At 38.5% G+C, this 17,693-nt stretch overlaps 1 long non-coding RNA gene across 1 annotated transcript; it reads right to left on the bottom strand.

Annotated features, from left to right (window-relative positions):
* Positions 1-14,838: 14,838 nt before the first annotated feature.
* LOC118967470 (uncharacterized) lies at positions 14,839-16,968 on the bottom strand. The gene is made up of 3 exons (XR_005054524.2): positions 16,519-16,968; positions 15,456-15,592; positions 14,839-15,180 (listed from the first exon to the last, which is right to left on the bottom strand). It is a non-coding gene; the product is annotated as an uncharacterized lncRNA (long non-coding RNA).
* Positions 16,969-17,693: the final 725 nt, after the last annotated feature.

Raw genomic sequence — 17,693 nt, 5'->3', positions numbered from 1 at the left:
AAGCAAGCAGAGAGATGCAAGCATGTGTGACACCATTGCTCATCCCTGTGTGAAAGAGCAAATCAAAGGCGAGTTCAATACATTTCCCCCAAAGTTAATAGACACAGAGTACTGGTGTAATAGGACAAATCAATTTAGTATTCAGTCTGCTTCTAGCTGTGTATCAAGAAATAAATTATCACATTAAAATGTAGAGAGATTTAAGTCAAATAAGGGTAAAAATCTCAGGTCAGAAATCAAACATATGTAACATAGTTTCATCCTTACCTGTATAATATCCATTCTCACACTAATGAAAACAAGTCAATTCAAATTTCATACTAGTTACATTAATGAAGGAGCTCAAAACATTGGTCACTTCAGATTATTCACACCTGAGTGTTGTAAATGCTGTAATTTGGCTAAAAGGTAGATCAAGCCAGTAGTCAAATTAAACTGTTTACCCATAAAAAAAGTATGTCCTCTGGAGTTTTTGTGAAAATATGGCCAAATTTATTCACAAAGTAACCGTTTCTTATGTGATCTGATTTGTGAGCCACCAAAAAATTCCCTTCAATGAAAAACATTTTCCCAATGGATTCTGAAAATTCCTCACTAGTAAGAGTCATCCATAAAATCTTAATCCTATCAGCAGTATTTTGGGTATCAAACTAAATAATTTACTTATCATGGTAGTAAAATTAGGCAGCCTCTTTCCTAATCTGGAGGAGAGAATAAAGGAGTAGGTAAATCTAAAGGGAGTGTGGTACCATTTCAGAGGGACTGGAAAAAGAGCAGGGACTGCTAAAAACTAAATACTAGCATACATCAGTATTTTCCTCAGGAAGAGAAGTAATAAACTTGAAAAGATGGCTAGGGTCTCAGGTTCATCCTGTATGAATCATGTTAAAGATAAATGTATACTTTGCATTCATCATGGCTTAAATTCTAATAGATCATCCCCTCCTTAAGTCTCTGAAGCTAAATAACTTTTTAAGAATACCAAAGAGTTTAGTGTTGCAAAGAAAATTTACCTGGGTAACAATTTCAAGATGCCAAGAGTTGCAGAGCCCTGCCTTTATCATCAGCTGAAAAGCCAGTAAGTCTTAATTGTCTCTCAACAATCTCCAGCTGTGTAACCTTCTTTCCATGCAGGATCCTTACAAAAGAAAGGCCCATAAAATAGTTTTCTAAGCACCCTATTTATGCTGGGATTTAAATTTCAATTACAAAGAGAAATTATATCTCCCATTTGATGCAAATGCATTTGAACACGTTATGACTATAAAGTAAAACCTGCTTAATCCTCTCATAAACTCAGTAATTTTATAAAACTCATATTGTTTCACACACATAAAATGTGAATGACAATCAGCATTCTAAACAGTAGCCTAAGTCAGACACACAAGACTTCATAATGTTCTCAATGTTTCCTCCTTCCGTTTACTCCGTATAACAAGCAGAGTGAATTATGCCTCCTATATTGTAAAAGTGAAAATAAGGGTTTATTATTCTACAATTTCTGGATCTCAATATTCTACACAAAAGGCATTCAGAACTGTATTTTACACTTTACTGAGTTAGCACACCAATTGTCTTGCCAATGAGTTTCAACCTTGGGCAAGTTCAGTGAGACCAAGGAATGACAGTGGAACATTCTTGGGGTGAAAGGGTTTATTACCCAGCTTGTTCTCCCAGCAATAAGTCAAGCACTAGAATTACATCTGCATCCAACAGTCTGCAGGTCTGTAATCCTCCTTGTCTCTGCCTCCACCCAGAGCACTGGGCAGAGCTCTTTATGTAGCGACTCAGTCAATAATAGCTCATTGCCTACTGGTATGCAAGCAGTAGCCTAGCAGTAGGCCAGTTGCATCACCAAGTAGTTTAGGTTCAAGTGAGGACCCTGGCCATAGGAACTTCAATTTTCCCCACACTAATATTTCCCTAAATCTACTCTAATTTTCAATATGAATCTGAATATTTAAAAAACTTTTTTCACTACTTAAAACACTCACAGAAATTTAAAAGCCCCTTGATTCTCCCCCTGATCACAAATCAAAGTGGCTGTCTGGAGCACTCTGGTTGGAAATAATTTGTACTACTTCTAAGCCCAACCAGTCAATAAATAAGCTAAGTAGTGTGATGCAGAAAGACCACAATTCAAGAGAAGATGGAAAGAACTTGTATCACTAAGTAGGAAGAGATCCTTCCTCCACAGAACTAAAATTACAGAGAATTTGATGAGTCCCTTTATCTCACATCCGTAATTCAAATCAGTTCCTAAATTAGAGACACATTTCCTTTCTCCAACAGCCTCTAATGCCCTTTCAGGGACATCTTGAGTCTATGGGGCCTGCTGTGACAGGCCAGTACTACAACATAACCATCCTTCCTTTGTCGTGTTCTGAAGGGCACAGAGGTCACCTCTGACTCTCTATGGGCACCTCCAGAGTCACATCCTCAAAAGAAATCTGTAGGGAAAATGGAAGCTCCCAGGACAGAATCCTTACCTGATCCTAATCTAGTCACCCACTGTGAGGTGAAATGATGTAATACTTAGCCTACTGTACAGGTGTGTGCTTGCACACGTGTTGGCATTAAGCCATTATTGCCTGTGTTGATGTAAAAAGATCTGCGCCCAGTGCTCAAAGCAGAGCCTATAGCAGAGGCATTGCCTGTAGCGGAGGGGAAGGGGACCAGGGGCAGAGACAGACTGTGAACTTGCCAGAGGCTGCCGTGATTCCAGAACTCAACCTGCTATCACGGGAATAAAGCTTGGTATAAACCCTTTTACCCGTCAACATTCTGTTGTCATTTTTCAGTCTCACCAAATCCAGAGCGAACTTGCTCAGGGGCTGAAATCCCCCTCCAGTGAAACATCTCCAAAAGTGTGAAATTCCTGTCACGTTCCTTACTCCATCTCCCTATTTCAAAAGGGAACAGAGTTTAGATAATGTTATAGATTTGTAGAAATTGGAGCCAAGAAGATTGAGAAAGAAGGCAACAGAGCTTTCTGCCAAACTTCTCTTTTTTAACCATGCATTTTCTAGTAATGTTAAGGCTGAAGGTAAAGAATTATAGTATTTATTCATGTTCATGTTTTAGGAAAGTTTTCTGAATAATGTATGTGTGGCATATAATAAAACAGAAACTTAACAAGCAGTCTAAAGATAGTATCTGTTTGACTGCCTTGCTCCCAATTTCTAAGGGAATACAAGCTTGCATTCTTAGAACTCACAGTTATCTTTGCCTAAAAATTGGAACTCATGAAGGAAAAGTTGCCATTCACTAAGTACATAACAAAGAAAATTCTGTACATTGTGCCAAGACATTATGCAGTAGGTGGTGTTAACATGGGAAGCTTTTATCATGAGAAAGTAGAAACCCCATTGCCTCCTAAGTTAATAACTGCAACCTGTAATATGAAGTTCTATTTTAGTAGAACTTTGTATATTTTTAAATAGTAAGAAAAGATCATTTGTCTCCCTTTCTATGAACCAGGCTGCATAATTGGTTGCCATGCCTTTTCTTTTTTCATTCTATTCCTTCAAAAAAGAGAAAGAAATAATAGCCCTATAAGGTTGACTCCACATGAATGGACTAAATTCATAAGAATGGGATTTTTTTTCACAAGGAAAAGAGCCTCCCATCACTACACGCAGAGATTAACATCGGGAGTAAGTAGACCACAGACCATTTGATAAATTTTGTTTCAAACATTGTCTCTAAAAAATGATTTCAACAAGCCAGAACAAAATCCACCTTTTAAATTTGTAGTCAACCATGTAAATCAGGCTTTTTATGGAAACACATATGTCTCTCAGGAATGATTAAGAAATTGCTGATACACAAGTTGTCTTGCCAATGGGTTTCAGCCCTGGGGGAAGTTCACTGTGGGTTCAGGGGACTGAGGAATGACAATGGAACATTCTTAGGGTGAAAGGGCTTATTACCCTGCTTTGTTCTCCTAGCAAGAGGTCAAGCACTAGAATTTCATCTGCAACAGTCTGCAGGTCTGTATTCCTCTTTGTCTCTGCCTCTGCCCAGTCCTCTGGGCAGATCTTTATGTAGTGACTCAGTCAATAATAGCTCATTGCCTACAGGTGTGGAAACAGTAGCCTAGCAGAAGGCCAGTTATGTCATCACATAGTTTAGGTTCAGGCAAGGATCCTGGCCCTAGGAACTTCAATTTTCCCCACACAGGGTTTCTGACAGTGCCGCTGAGTGCCAGGCAGGAGTGACGCCTGAGCCCTCCCACTGGCCCACCTCTCAGGACACTGAGAGAGAGGAAGCATTTGCTGGAGCAGCCTTCAGGCAGGAACAGGGCACTGACGCTGCAGGGGGTCACACTGAGCCACACTGGGGATCTCTGCATTTTCCTATATTCTTGCTCAAGAAAACAGTAAAGCCCTCAGTAAATATTTACTGACCAGCCCAAACTAGGCAGCTCTGCAAACCCTCTAATACCTTTACTGGAACATGGTGTGTCCGTGCCGTGGGACACGGTGGGACAGGACATCATTGTGATGTAACCCTGCTTCATGTATTGTGTTCTGAAAGGCACAGAGCAGCCCTGTAATTCTCCATGAGCACCTCCCCAGTCTCCTCCCGAAAGGAAGAGAGTGTAGTGGTCTGGACATCAGAGAGCCATGAAAACAATCAACTGAGCACAGGCTGTTCAAGGGCTTCTCTGTAACAATGCTGAGGAGCCTTTACTTTGAAGCTCTCTAAGAACAGGAACAGGACGGGATGAAAGGAACTTCACCTTTGCAACAGAATAAACCACACTCATTTACAGTGGTTAACCCACAAAGGAACTATAACTGCACAAGGAAAAATACAAATAACACCCACAGTAATTACACGTTGGGCCTGCCATTTGGATGCCAATCATTTTTCAATGATACATTGGTAAAATCCTAGCCATAGAGGGCTAGGCTAATGTTTCTGCCCTAGTTATAAACAAGATCTTTTTTCCCTGTTTTGTTATGTTTCTTTTTAATTTAAATTAATGTTACCATAAAGAACCATGCCCCCCCCCCAAAAAAAAATGTTCTAGGCCTTAGAGAATACAGTGAAGTAAAAGTCACCTATATACAGAGTACTTTAGTCTAGAGGGAAATGGAAAGATGTGTCGACCCCTCTGTCTGGCTCGAATGTGCTCAGAATACTGAAAAGAAAAGGAGGGAAGGGAAGAGAAGGGGTAATTGAGCTGCAGGGCTGCATTTCCTCTGGTCTGCCTCCCATTCCCCTGCTGCTCTAACTTTCCTGGTTCTGGAACCCCTTCCTTTTATCCTGGGTCCCTGCTAGTGCTGCTCTTCTGGCCCTGCTTGACAGGCACCTAGGTTGGGCCTTATGCTCTGTGTTTGACACCAGCACTGTCCATCCAGGAGGACCTGTCACCTGTGCTCTGACCTGTTTATAAGACTATAGGATAGAGGTTCCCAGGACCTCACTCCCCACTGAGACCCTGTGGGATCAACTAGAAGAGGAGACTTTTCCAGTTTCTGCATTGGGAAAGGACTGGGCAGGAGACTGCAGAGGGATAAGTTCAGGGAGACTGAGAGAGCCAGAAGATGTTGGTCCTGCCTTTCCCATCTCTACCCAGCTGCAGGATTGGAAATTTACACTACGCCTATGATGCCATCCCTGGGTCCAGCCTGCAGGACCAGAAGATTATTAGAAGCATCATCTCTCTAGTACATGGCATCTAAAATAATCTTGTTACCTGCAGCCAGCCTCCGTTTTCACCTCAACCATGGCCTTCCCCTACCTCCCTCTACAACTGCCCAGTTGTATGCCCTAATTTCTGGTTCCTCAGTGGATTTCTATATGACACTGGTGTTCTGGCTGATGCCAAACGACCGCCTGTGGTCCTAACAACATACCTAATCCCTGGCAGCCCTCTCTCACCCAGTGTGGGACCTGCTTGCTGTGCTGTCACCTGCTGGCTTGGGATTCAGTCCCAATCCAGGACAACCTTGGTGCCAAAACATGAGTGCCTCACTGATTTCAGTATCATGGAAGCCAAAAACTCTAGCCCCAACCACCAGGTACGAATTTGTAGATATCAGCACAGACTTTTCCTCCTTGAACACTGTGGATGACCAACTGCTTGACTGCTGACCTCAACCCTCCAGCCCTCCTACAAACTCAGTCCCCACATACCTGTGCCTGCCCACTGCTAGCTTCCTCCCATTTCCGTTACACATTGTCTCTTAGTAAAGTCAACATGGATTATAAATAAAACATAAGAATATCATTGTACAAGAGTAGAAAATGAGTTTCAGATTTCAAATGTACGGTATTTCTAAATGATGATAATGAGGCCTAGAGCTGAATATCATTTGAGTGGAGTCAAGAAACTTTAGGGTAAATGTAATAAGGGTCTCTGCACAAATGATGAGCCCCCATGTGGCATGAGGGATGTGATAGAAAGGAATATAATTCATGAAATCTGATGCTCAAGTGGTCAGTGGTTGGCAGACCTGGCCCAGAGGCTGGGGTAAGATAGATAGAATTCTAAGATGGCACCATGATCTCTACACCCTGGTGTCACTCCCATGACTGTGTTACATTACATAGTATATGGGATTTGCAGATATGTTTAAGTGTCGCAATCAGTTGACCTTAAAATAGGGATATTATCCAGATAAGCCAAACCTAATCACATGAGCCCTTTAAAAACAGTTTTCTCTAGCCAGGTGCAGAAGAGGAAGTCAGGGAGTAGAAGCACCGGGGAACTCAATAGTTCTCCACTGCTGATTTGTGGAAGAACAGAGCCCCACAGAAAGGATGAAAGCAGCCTCTAAGAGATGAGATCAACCCCCTTTCAACAGGCAGCAAGGAAACAGGACCTAAGACCTACAACCACGAAGAACTGAATTCTGCTAACAATTCAAACAATCTTGGAAGCCTATCTTTTTCCCAGAGCCATGGAAAAGGGCCCAGCCCAGCCAGCACTTTGATTTTTGGCCTTGTGAGACCCTGAGCAGAGAGCCCAATCAAGTTTACCATACTGTGACCTACAGAACTATGAGCCAATAAGTCAGTGTTATTTTAAACAGTAAGTTAGTGCTAATTTGCTATCCGGTGACAGCACACTAATACAGAAGGTAACAGTGAGAAGGATGGAGAGATGTTGATAAAGGCAAGTGGCGTAAGTCTCAGAGAAGGACATCAAGATACTTAGAAGTATTACAGATGGTTCTAATGTGACATCAGAGCTGAAAATCACTGTCCAGAGGTTATGTATTTTACCTGCGGGTGATACAGATCCTCGCAAAGTTAACATCATCAATACAGACTGAGTAATCAACATGAATAACAGACATTAAGATATAGAATATCTCTTCCCTTGTCACAGATTTTTCATTGCCACCCACTAATTTTTAAGAAATAAATTAATTATATCTAAAGGTTGAGTCTTGGTATACTAATATTTATCCCAATACTAATTAATTAATTTTATTTTAAAAACAAACTGTGATAGATAAGTGGATAGATACACATATAGATTCATAAAATTAATGAGCTTTCAGACTTTTATCAGTGTTTCTCATCAAACAGATTTCTATCCATTTTATGAACTACTTATTGGTAAAACAATTTCAATTTATCATTTGATTGTCTTATTGTTTCTAAAACAAATCTTAATTAATTTAGAGAAAATACCACCTCATACATGAATTGATTAGCAAAATCAATTATAATGTTTAAGGTAAACATATGACTATAAGTTGTATACAATATATTTTGTAATTTTGTTGTAGGAGTGGAGAGGTCTTCCTTATAATTGCTGTGGTATGAGAGAGCATCTGCCGCAATGATCAAAATTTTCATAGCAATTTATCATTTTAAATGAACCAAATAAAACCATTATCTCAATGACTTATAATTTGCAAGATTTTTAAATCTCCATAATTAGACAATGTCAAGATGCCCTTAGAAATAGCCTGGCATTTCTGAGTAATTTATAGTCATTTCTGAATTTACTTGCAATTTACTCATTCAGGTAATTTTGCCCTAAATTCCCTGTTTTAGAATTCACTACCCTCTTAGAATTTTGTTATTTTCTGGCTATGAGGTATATAGTCCTTCCAAAAAAGGGCAAATTTAATTTTCTCCTACTAGTCATAGACGCAAGGACACCTCATTGGGTATCATCAACATGAATACTTGAAAATGCTTGTTGATTACAAATAAGAATATGATTAACGCACAAGGAGAAATGGAGACAGGCATCTTAAGAATGATGAGTTTAGAACCAGAACAAGAATATGGTTAAGATAACATGGATATGGATGCAAGGAAAATGAAAGGAAGGGCTGAGTTAAAAATGAAAAAGAAAAAGATCTGAAGAAAATATGACAAAATATTAACCTTTGTGCAATAAAGCAAATAAAGAGCATCAAGATTGAAAGGGTTTTGTGAAATTGCCATTTTCAGAAAATCCTAAGGAATGTACAAAGCAACTAAAATAGTATAAGAATTTAGCAGTCTTAAGATTCAAGGTTAATATGAAAAATTCAGTGATAATTCTATACATTGGCAGCAAACAATTGGATAATGAAATCTAAATAACATTTCCATTTACAATAGTATCAGAAACAACCTCTATATTGACAACAGCAAAAAAGTTGTTGGGAAAAAATTTAAAAGATCTAAATAAATGAAGAGATATATACCCTGGTAATAGATTGGAGGGATTAATAGGATTAAGATGTCAATTCTCACTAAATTAATTTATTTGTTCAGGGCAGCCCTAATCATAATCCCAGCACTCTTGTAGAACTTTACAAGCCAATTCTAAAATTTACTTGTAAATATAAAGTTCTTCAGTTGACAAACTATCCTTGAAAAAGACAACAAAGCTGGAGGACTCAGAGTAAGTAACCTCAAGACTTAATCAAAAGCTACAATAATCAAGACAGAGTCATATTGGCATGAGGACAAACAAGTAGATCAATGTAACAGAACAGAGAATTTGGAAATAGACCACACTTAAACAGTCAATTGATTTTCAACAAAGGAACCAGAGCAATTTAATAGGAAAAGAAAATTCTCTGTGGTAACTAGGTATCTATAGAAGAGAAAGGAAAAACAAAAACAGAGTGCTAACCTCCTCTCTGAAACCATAATCAAAAACTAATTCAAAATGAAAAACAGACCTAAAAGTAGAAACTGAAACTTTAAAATTGCTGAAAGAAAACACTGGAGAATATCTGTACAAATCGGGATGGGCAAGAAATGAAAAGTCACAGACTGGGAAGGCATATTTGTAATACATATCTGGCAAAGGCCTTGTATCCAGAGTATAAAGAGCTTGTACAACTCAAGAATAAGACAACCAACCGAACAAGAACAGAGAGGTGCAAAGGGCTTGAACTTCAAGAGAGAAGACTTACAACATCCATAAGCACATGAAAAGCACATCTCTATCAGGAAAACACAAAATACAACCCCTAGAATGGCTAAAATTGAAAACACCCACAATCCCTAATGTTGAAGAGGATGTGAATTAACCAGAACTTCTCCACACTGCTGGTGGGAGTGGAAGAGGGTACAGCCACTTTGGAAAGACATCTGGCATTTTCCTGTCAAGTTAACATACACCTACCCTCTGACTCAGCAACCCCACTCTTAAATAATTACCCACTCCAAAAAAGATGAAAACGTACAATGCCAAGAAGATTTGTACAAGAATCTTCACAGTAGCCATAACCAGAAACAACCCAAATATTACACATATCAACAGAGAGAAAGAAAAAACACCATCAAGTGCCATTATCAATGAAAAGAAACAAACTATTGTAACATATACCAACACAGATGAATTTCAGAAACATGCTGAGTGAAAGAAGCCACATAAGAAGGAATGTATACAGTGTTATTTAGTTTATAGGCTATCAAAAAACAGGCAGAACTAATCTGCAGTGATAGAAAATCCAAAAAAAATCAGTAAGATTGCCCCTTACATGACAGGCGATGGATAGGAAAATGGTTTGAGGGAACTTTTTGGATGCCTGGGACTGTCATGTATCTTGTCTTGTGTGGTTGTTACATGGGTATGTACAATTGTCAATATCTCTCACACTGCACACTGAAGATCTACGCACTTTACTGCATGTGAATTATACCTCAACCCTCTGCCGTGCCAACAAAAAGACTGTAAGAAAATACCATCCTTTGATAATGCAGATAGGTAAATATATCGTAAACAATTATTCTCTGCATTTTCTTGAATTTACAAAACCCTCTAAAGTATTTTAAAGTTAAAAATTTATTAAATATATCTAAGTCAAATAAATACTTCCTGCTCACAGGGAATTTGCAAAATAATGCAGTCAGACAAGTAAATAAATGTTTGCAGTTCTCAAGGTTCATTATAACAGCACAGACTATTTCTCAGCTTCCTGAGGTACAGTGTGCTTGGAATACATAATGCTGGATCTGAAACAGGAGACATTTCAAAAACCCTAAGGGGCTTACTTTGGGATGTGACTATGGGGTACTACAGCACCTGGACCTTTGTCTTGGGCCACCAACATTTATAGGAAGCAAATAATAGTAATAATAAATATTTTTACGTTTGTTCCTGCTAAACGATATGACATTTCCATGTTTACAGTGTACGCCCCCTTTCAGTAGCTCAGAAACAAGTGAGCTCAGCACCTAGCTGCAAAAATAACTAGTAAAAATAGCGACCAGATGGCAACCGCTGATAATAGCACTGCCTGAAAGCCACATCACAGAGCACACAGGTGACGAGTTTGCTTTTCATTCTGCTTGTCCTTGGGCTCTAAAAATACCCTGCTCTGAACTCAAAGGTCACATAGTGATTGCTTTTCACTCTAAACTAAATGTGTCAACAACTGAGTTCCAACTAATGAGGGAGAAGAACCCCTAAACATCAAAATTGTACAGAGTGTGTTTTTGCTGGTTCTAGAATACTTGCCTTCATTGAATAACAAATGGAGGTGTTCAGTTGACTAAATGCCACTTCACTTCTGTTCCCCTGCAGATTTCAAATACTGTCCCAGGTTGAAGTCACATCAGCAGAGAACTTAAGGAGCATTGTTTCCGTGTCTATGAAATAGTTTTCATTGAACTTGATAGTATTAGATTGGTTTTAGCGATGGCACTGAGGACATTGCCCACATCATATGGTCTCAGGCATAAAGATCACAGTTGGGGAAACAGAGCTACCTCTGAACAGTGTGGTGCTCACACATGAATCCTTCAGTAGACTATGATCTCCTCTTTGCTTTGACCACTAAAAAACTCAGAATCACATTTGCAATCTAGTTCTAGCAATTTTTCATAAACTTATCTATGATTTATTTTTATCTATTTTATCATGATATATTACTGTGTTCTTTCTGTTAGCTTTCTGGTAGCCTTTCTGGAGAAAATAAGATTACAAATAATTAAATTTAAAAATTTGTCAGTCATATGGCTATTTTTATTTATTTCTATACATACTTAGTTCTAAAGATAATTTTAAATGTCACCATCAGGGTATAGCTAAAAAAAGTTGAAGCTCAGATTGCATTTATATCAGTTTCATTTTGTTTCATGGGGATATTGCATAGGTACAGACCATTTGGGTGAATGCCTAAGAGAGACCTAAAAGAATAAACTGCAGTAAACTATTTAATGCTTTGGGATAACTTAAGACAGAAATTGGATAATTCAGGACAGAAATAAGGGACATAATTTCTGATATCCGTATGGATGGACAGATAGCATTGAGTACTAAGCAAGCTCCCTTGCAATATCTTGACAGAATGGAGACGACCCCAGACCTTAGTCATGACCCTGGGGGATATGGGAAAGACCCCACAGGTTGATATGATTAAATTTTCACCATCCCAGAAAAGGAAGCTGAAATAGAAATTATAGAAATTTTAGAAAAATAAAGTTCTATGTACTGAACGTCTTGATTCTGTATACATATTAAGGCTTGTAATATGTATGTTTTTTAATATGCATGCATATGCCTATCTGCATGAATTCATGTATGTACATTTCTCTGACTAAATATTGGTAGGGAATACAGAACCCACTAGTGTTTAAAATTTGTATTTTACTAAAAAAAATGTTCCTGGGCATTTTCATATGAGTTTAAAATTGTCATTTTCTTGTTTTTATCAAAAAGGTAAAATATTCTTTTTATATACTACAGTTATTTTTAAATAAATCTTAGTAATGTCATTTGGGACACTGAAAGAATTGATATGGTGTATTTCTCCAAGGAGAAAATAATCCTTTACTGCAACTTCAAAACATTTTAAAGAGGTATTTCTAATCAATCTTGACCACATAAATAAGTAGAGGACAGACATTTGTGTTTTCAGGTGAAGAAAGTTGCACCCTAAAATGGTTAAATAACTATTGAAGTTGATGTAATGGGCCTTTGATAATGGAATGATCAAAATATTCTACATACTGTTTGACCTTGAGCATTAGAATGGATTGATTAATCCATGGCATAGTTTTACCATAATAAGCCATTTCTTCTTTGCTTTTTTTCATTGTCACTTTCTCTTCTGGTAAATAGACCCGCTTTTTTTTTTAATTAAGGTATTATTGATATACACTCTTATGAAGGTTTCACATGAATAAACAATGTGGTTCCTGCATTTACCCATATTATCAAGTTCCCACCCATAATCATCAGTGTAGTAAGATGCCACAGATTCACTATTTGCCTTCTCTGTGCTACACTGAAATATGACACACTTTTGAATCCCATCCATACAATAGATAAATTCCTTACTGTGGCAATTACATCTAAATATTCCTTTCTCTCCTGAAATCATGAGACTAATAAATTTTTCAAAACAATTAGCAGAAATGATTGTGTGTATGATTCTCAAGACCCTGACACACACATATCACAACTAGAGCTACAACCTAAACCTCTTAAGTGAATCCTTTACCTGGTCAAGTTCAAGGCTTTGTGTGCTTCCTGCAGGTTGGTTTGGATTCCTGCCAAAGGACTTTCCCATCTTAATTTATTCTATAATTTACTATTTACATGGGTATCTCCCTCCTTGGACTATAAGCTCCTTGAGGGCAGTAAGCATCATATCATCTTTATATGCCCTTCAGGACCCAGCACAGCTTTGTGCAGGACTGACCTATAACAAGCATGCACTGAATTAAAATAATGTCAATATGATCCAAAAAGAGATTTTGTTTACCCAAGGTCTCACTTTCCAGTGATTTATTTAGGTAGACAGAAAGCAGTCCAGCCAAGAATTGGCACTTACAGCAGCTGTGAAAAGCTTCATGCTACCTATTCATGTTTTCCTCTCTGCTGCCCGTCATGCATCTTAAATGACTGCAGTGCCAAGACTCTGATGGAGTGTCCTTGCCATTAGCCTATGGCCATCTGTCCTGCCAGGCTGTGAATGGAGGCAGGTTGAGGGATCCAGGCAGGGAGCCAGAACCAAGAAATTGGGAAACAGACAAAACACGAGGGTCATGACAGGCTTGGTCAAAAGTCATTAAACAAAAGTTGAAAGGGCACCGAAAGCAGACAGAGAATGGCAAAAGGTCCGACAGTAAGCAAATGGGAAATCAGCAAAAGTTGAAGGTCAGCCCAAAGTAGAGGGTTGTTATTCCCAAATTTGGTTACATACCCAGATGCAGAGATAAGCTGACAGAATTCAAAAGGGTATGTTGTATAACTTTACATAACAGTCCCATGACCAAACCTACTAGGTCACATTGAACCAAAGTGTTTTTTTAATAAATCTTGTCATATGAGAAGCACAACTATATTGCACTATTGTCTGATAAGATGCTAATTTATTAAATGTAAACATTTTAAATAGGCCACAATTTTTGCTAACCTATTTTGGATTTTCTTCTCTTTTGTAACACATCAGTAGCTTCAAAAAGTTTAAGAGATGAGTTGACTTAAAGGGTACTTAAGAGAGCTTATTCTATACATAGCTCTTATCATGTTGACAGAAATCCAAGCAAACAAGAATTCAGCCATCCCCTACCTCATCAAGACCACGTCTAATCTCCTTACCCTGGTTTTTAAGGACCTTCACTACCTGGCTCCAACCTACTTTTTCAACCTTAACTCAGACTATTAGTAAAGAAACAGTTAATTCCTCCCCAGGTCCCTTCCCCTGTGGTAGAAATAAAGAAGAGGCCGGTAGTTTCACGAGCCCTGGGTAAGTCTAAGCCTTCTCCAGCATCCCCCTCACCATTGGCAAGAATAAAGAGGGGCCTTGAACTCTGTGTCTGCCTGGCAAGACCTCCACCCTCTCCTCTCCCGGCCACACTCACAGGTTTGCCACCACCATCTGCCTTGAGACCTTTGGGGTCCATCTCCCCTTGCCCTGTATGCTTCTGCACATACATCAGAGAAGCCAGTTCAGACCTCCGACTAAACTCATCCCTAAAATCATAATATCCTCCCCCATCATACTGCCCTCCCCCTTTCCTGATTTTTCCCTATCATATTTAACATAAGCTATATTCCTCTTATCATATGGCTATCTGTCTTTCTCTACTTGAATGCAGCCTCTATGAGGACAGGAATTTCTGTTTGTTTGCTTTCCTGTAGTATCCTCTGTGCCAAGAACAGAACTTGGGACATAATAGGCACACAGAAAATATTTATCTAATGAATGAGTGAAAAAAATGTATTTGGACAGTCTGCTCTACATCCTGGATACAAGCACATATACCGTTCCACCACTCTGTTCAAACAGTTCCTGATGCTTCAGTTGGGGGCCCTCCCTTGTTCCTGTTTCCCTCTGCAGATCTGACATGGCAAGAGCAATCTATAATCCGTTCTCCTCTGGGAAGATTTCTCAATCCGTTCCAGCCCACAGGTATCTTGTCCTCCTCTGACCTGACACAGTACTTACTGTCATTTAGCCATTAATTGTCACCTAGCCTGTGCCATCTTGGCACAATTATGTAAAACCGCTATTCATATCTTTTGTGGTTATTTAATTTTTCATCTAAACTAAGTTGTAAAGTAGTAAGAGCAGGAATCTTAATTTTATCCTTCCTTATTTGCCTGCAAAACCTTCCACAGAACAGGAGTTCATCAGATTACTGGTAAATAAATGATTGAACTATTTTATGACTGAGCAGGAGAAGCAAGTACAATGTTCAGTTATCTGTTTCAAAGGATGAGATTGGAGCTTCTTTTTGTTTGTTGTTAACCTTTAAAAAAAACAGAATAATACATGTGAAAGTTTTTTAGAAACTGTGTTATAAATTAAAACAGTAGAGCCAGTGTGAAAGTAGCCTGCAAAGACTTACTGACTCCAGCGGACCCTGTCTAGCCAATATCAGTGCACCCCTTCTGCTGGCAAACCCTCACCTAATTCAGGTGTCTACTAGGCACAGTTATGTGCTTTAGGGAACTTATGCAAGTTTCATCCCAAGGGCTTGGTTTCTGAATGCTCTAAGCTAACTAAGGGTCCCACTGTCCTTACCATCAGTTGATTTGGTCCCACTGTCCTTGCCATCAGTTGATTTAGTCATTTGACGAAGTTCTGGGAATTTGAGGTAATTCTAACCAATGAGAAGTGACGCAAAGTCTCTCACGGGACTTATGGCAAGATTCCTAAACCTTCAGAAAAAAAGACAAAAGCACAGCTTCAGAAAAGAGAAAAATACACAGACATATGACTGTATATATTGACAAGTCTGAGCTGTGCACTAAAAAAGGTGAAATTTATTGTATGTAAATGATACCTCAATAAACAACTTATTAAACTTAATAAAATATGGCCTAGGAAAAATAAAAATAATTTTATCATATAAAAAGTATTATAGTATTCATATTATGTTCCTCCCCATTGGTGTATCTGTGCCTATGTTGCTTCCAGTATCTATAGAGTAAAGCATATTCTTCTCATGCATCATCCCCATTCCAGCTCCCCTTGCCACTCTGATCTGTCTTCTCTGAACTCCTGTTGCACTGAAACTCACAGTCTGACTCCTTCATGACATGGAATTTGAGCTTGCTGAGTCAGATACCAGCCAAGAGAGGAGGAGGGATTTAGGGGCAGGACTGTGTTCAAAGGGTGACCAGTTCAAAACTTTAAATCCAGCTGGACTGGTTTTAAAGTCCAGGGCTGACAGCCAATTGCTATTGCTCAGCATCAAAATGTTTCTGTGTATATCAGAATTCCTCCCCACTATCTCTTTACTTGGATAAACTATGTAAAAAAGCACAAAGGGTTAAAGTGCAGACTCCACAAGCCCCAAGGGAATATAGACCTATTTTTCAGATGTTGTACTTCTCTGTAATAAGTAGGAGGAAAAAAAATTTCTTTTAGTTCTGTGTATACTTAAAACACAGAATCCATACTTGCCTGGAGCAAGTGATCTAAACCAGGAACCATGCATTCCTGGGCCATCTCTGGGATACTCACAGCCCTTGAGCTTGAAGTACAAGACTGCCAGCAGCATCCCCTGCCTTAACTGAAACCTGGCTCTCAGGGTGCCACATCCTCTATGACCCTCTCAAGGGTACCCCTTTATCTCTCATACCTTATGTACTTCAAGATCCGTAGCTGTGGTTGGTGTCTTCATAGCTGCTTCCAGAACCATACTACTTCTCTTGAAAAATAAGCCATGTTCTTTCAAAGAACATGAGTTCCACCCTCTCTCCGTCCTCCTTATCATATCTAAAAACTGCACCGCATACCCTCTCGTTTGTCAGCATGTTTGGCTCCTGATTCACCTCTTCCTCTCCACTCTAAATCCTGCTATCAGTGACCCAAAATGACACCCAGCCAGCCCAAAAACCGACTGCTGGTTGTTTACACTCAGCAGATAAATTGGGCAACGTGATAGACTGAATTACCTCCTATACCTCCTATTCCTAAATCCCATCCTATCTCTTCACCAGCCTATAATATTCTGGGGAAACCACTTGGAGGAGGAGGGAGACTTGCATAATAATAGAATATGGGGAACACTAAATGATATGACGCTCTCTAGAAGCCTCCATGGGGATGATTTGTTCCAAAAATGTTATGGCTCCTTTTATAATTTAAAGATTGAGTATACAATTAGTACATTTTAGTGTGAGAATGTTGAACAATTACAGGCAAAGAGAATAAAAAAATCAAAATGTCCCATAATTTCACCAACCAGAGAAAATCTCTATTAACATTTTAGTGAATGTCTCTTCCCAGACGTCCCCTTCTAAACATCTAATTTTTCTTTTTAATGCAACAACTTAGTGAACCTATATTTTTGTAACCTGGTTTTTACATTTAAAATAAGATGAATATCATTCTAAATTAAAAAACATTTTATGGCATCACTTTCAATTTTATACCATAATTTATTTAAGTTATTCATAAATGTTGGCCATTTAGCTCATCTAGTTTTTTGTTATTATAAACAGAAGAAAACAAATACCTTTGTAATTAGATCTTCATGCACATTATTTCTACATTCTTAATCTCCTTACAATAAATTCCTATAAATAGAATTTCTGAGTTAAAGAATTTGTAGTGTTACATATATATTAATATCTAAGCATGTTTTAGACAGAACATCTAAGATCCATGAATAACTACCTCTTTTTACATTTTCTTAGACTATTATCTAACAGAATTCCCTAAGTGACATCAACAAGTAAGCATCTATCAGTATTAGTATGAAATATTTTTGTTTATGTATTCATTCATAAAGTTGCTGGCCTTTCTCACATC

The sequence above is a fragment of the Manis javanica genome, chromosome 13, assembly GCF_040802235.1.
Source record: "Manis javanica isolate MJ-LG chromosome 13, MJ_LKY, whole genome shotgun sequence".
NCBI classification, from domain to species: domain Eukaryota; kingdom Metazoa; phylum Chordata; class Mammalia; order Pholidota; family Manidae; genus Manis; species Manis javanica.
This window is presented reverse-complemented; position numbering and strand designations above follow the sequence as displayed.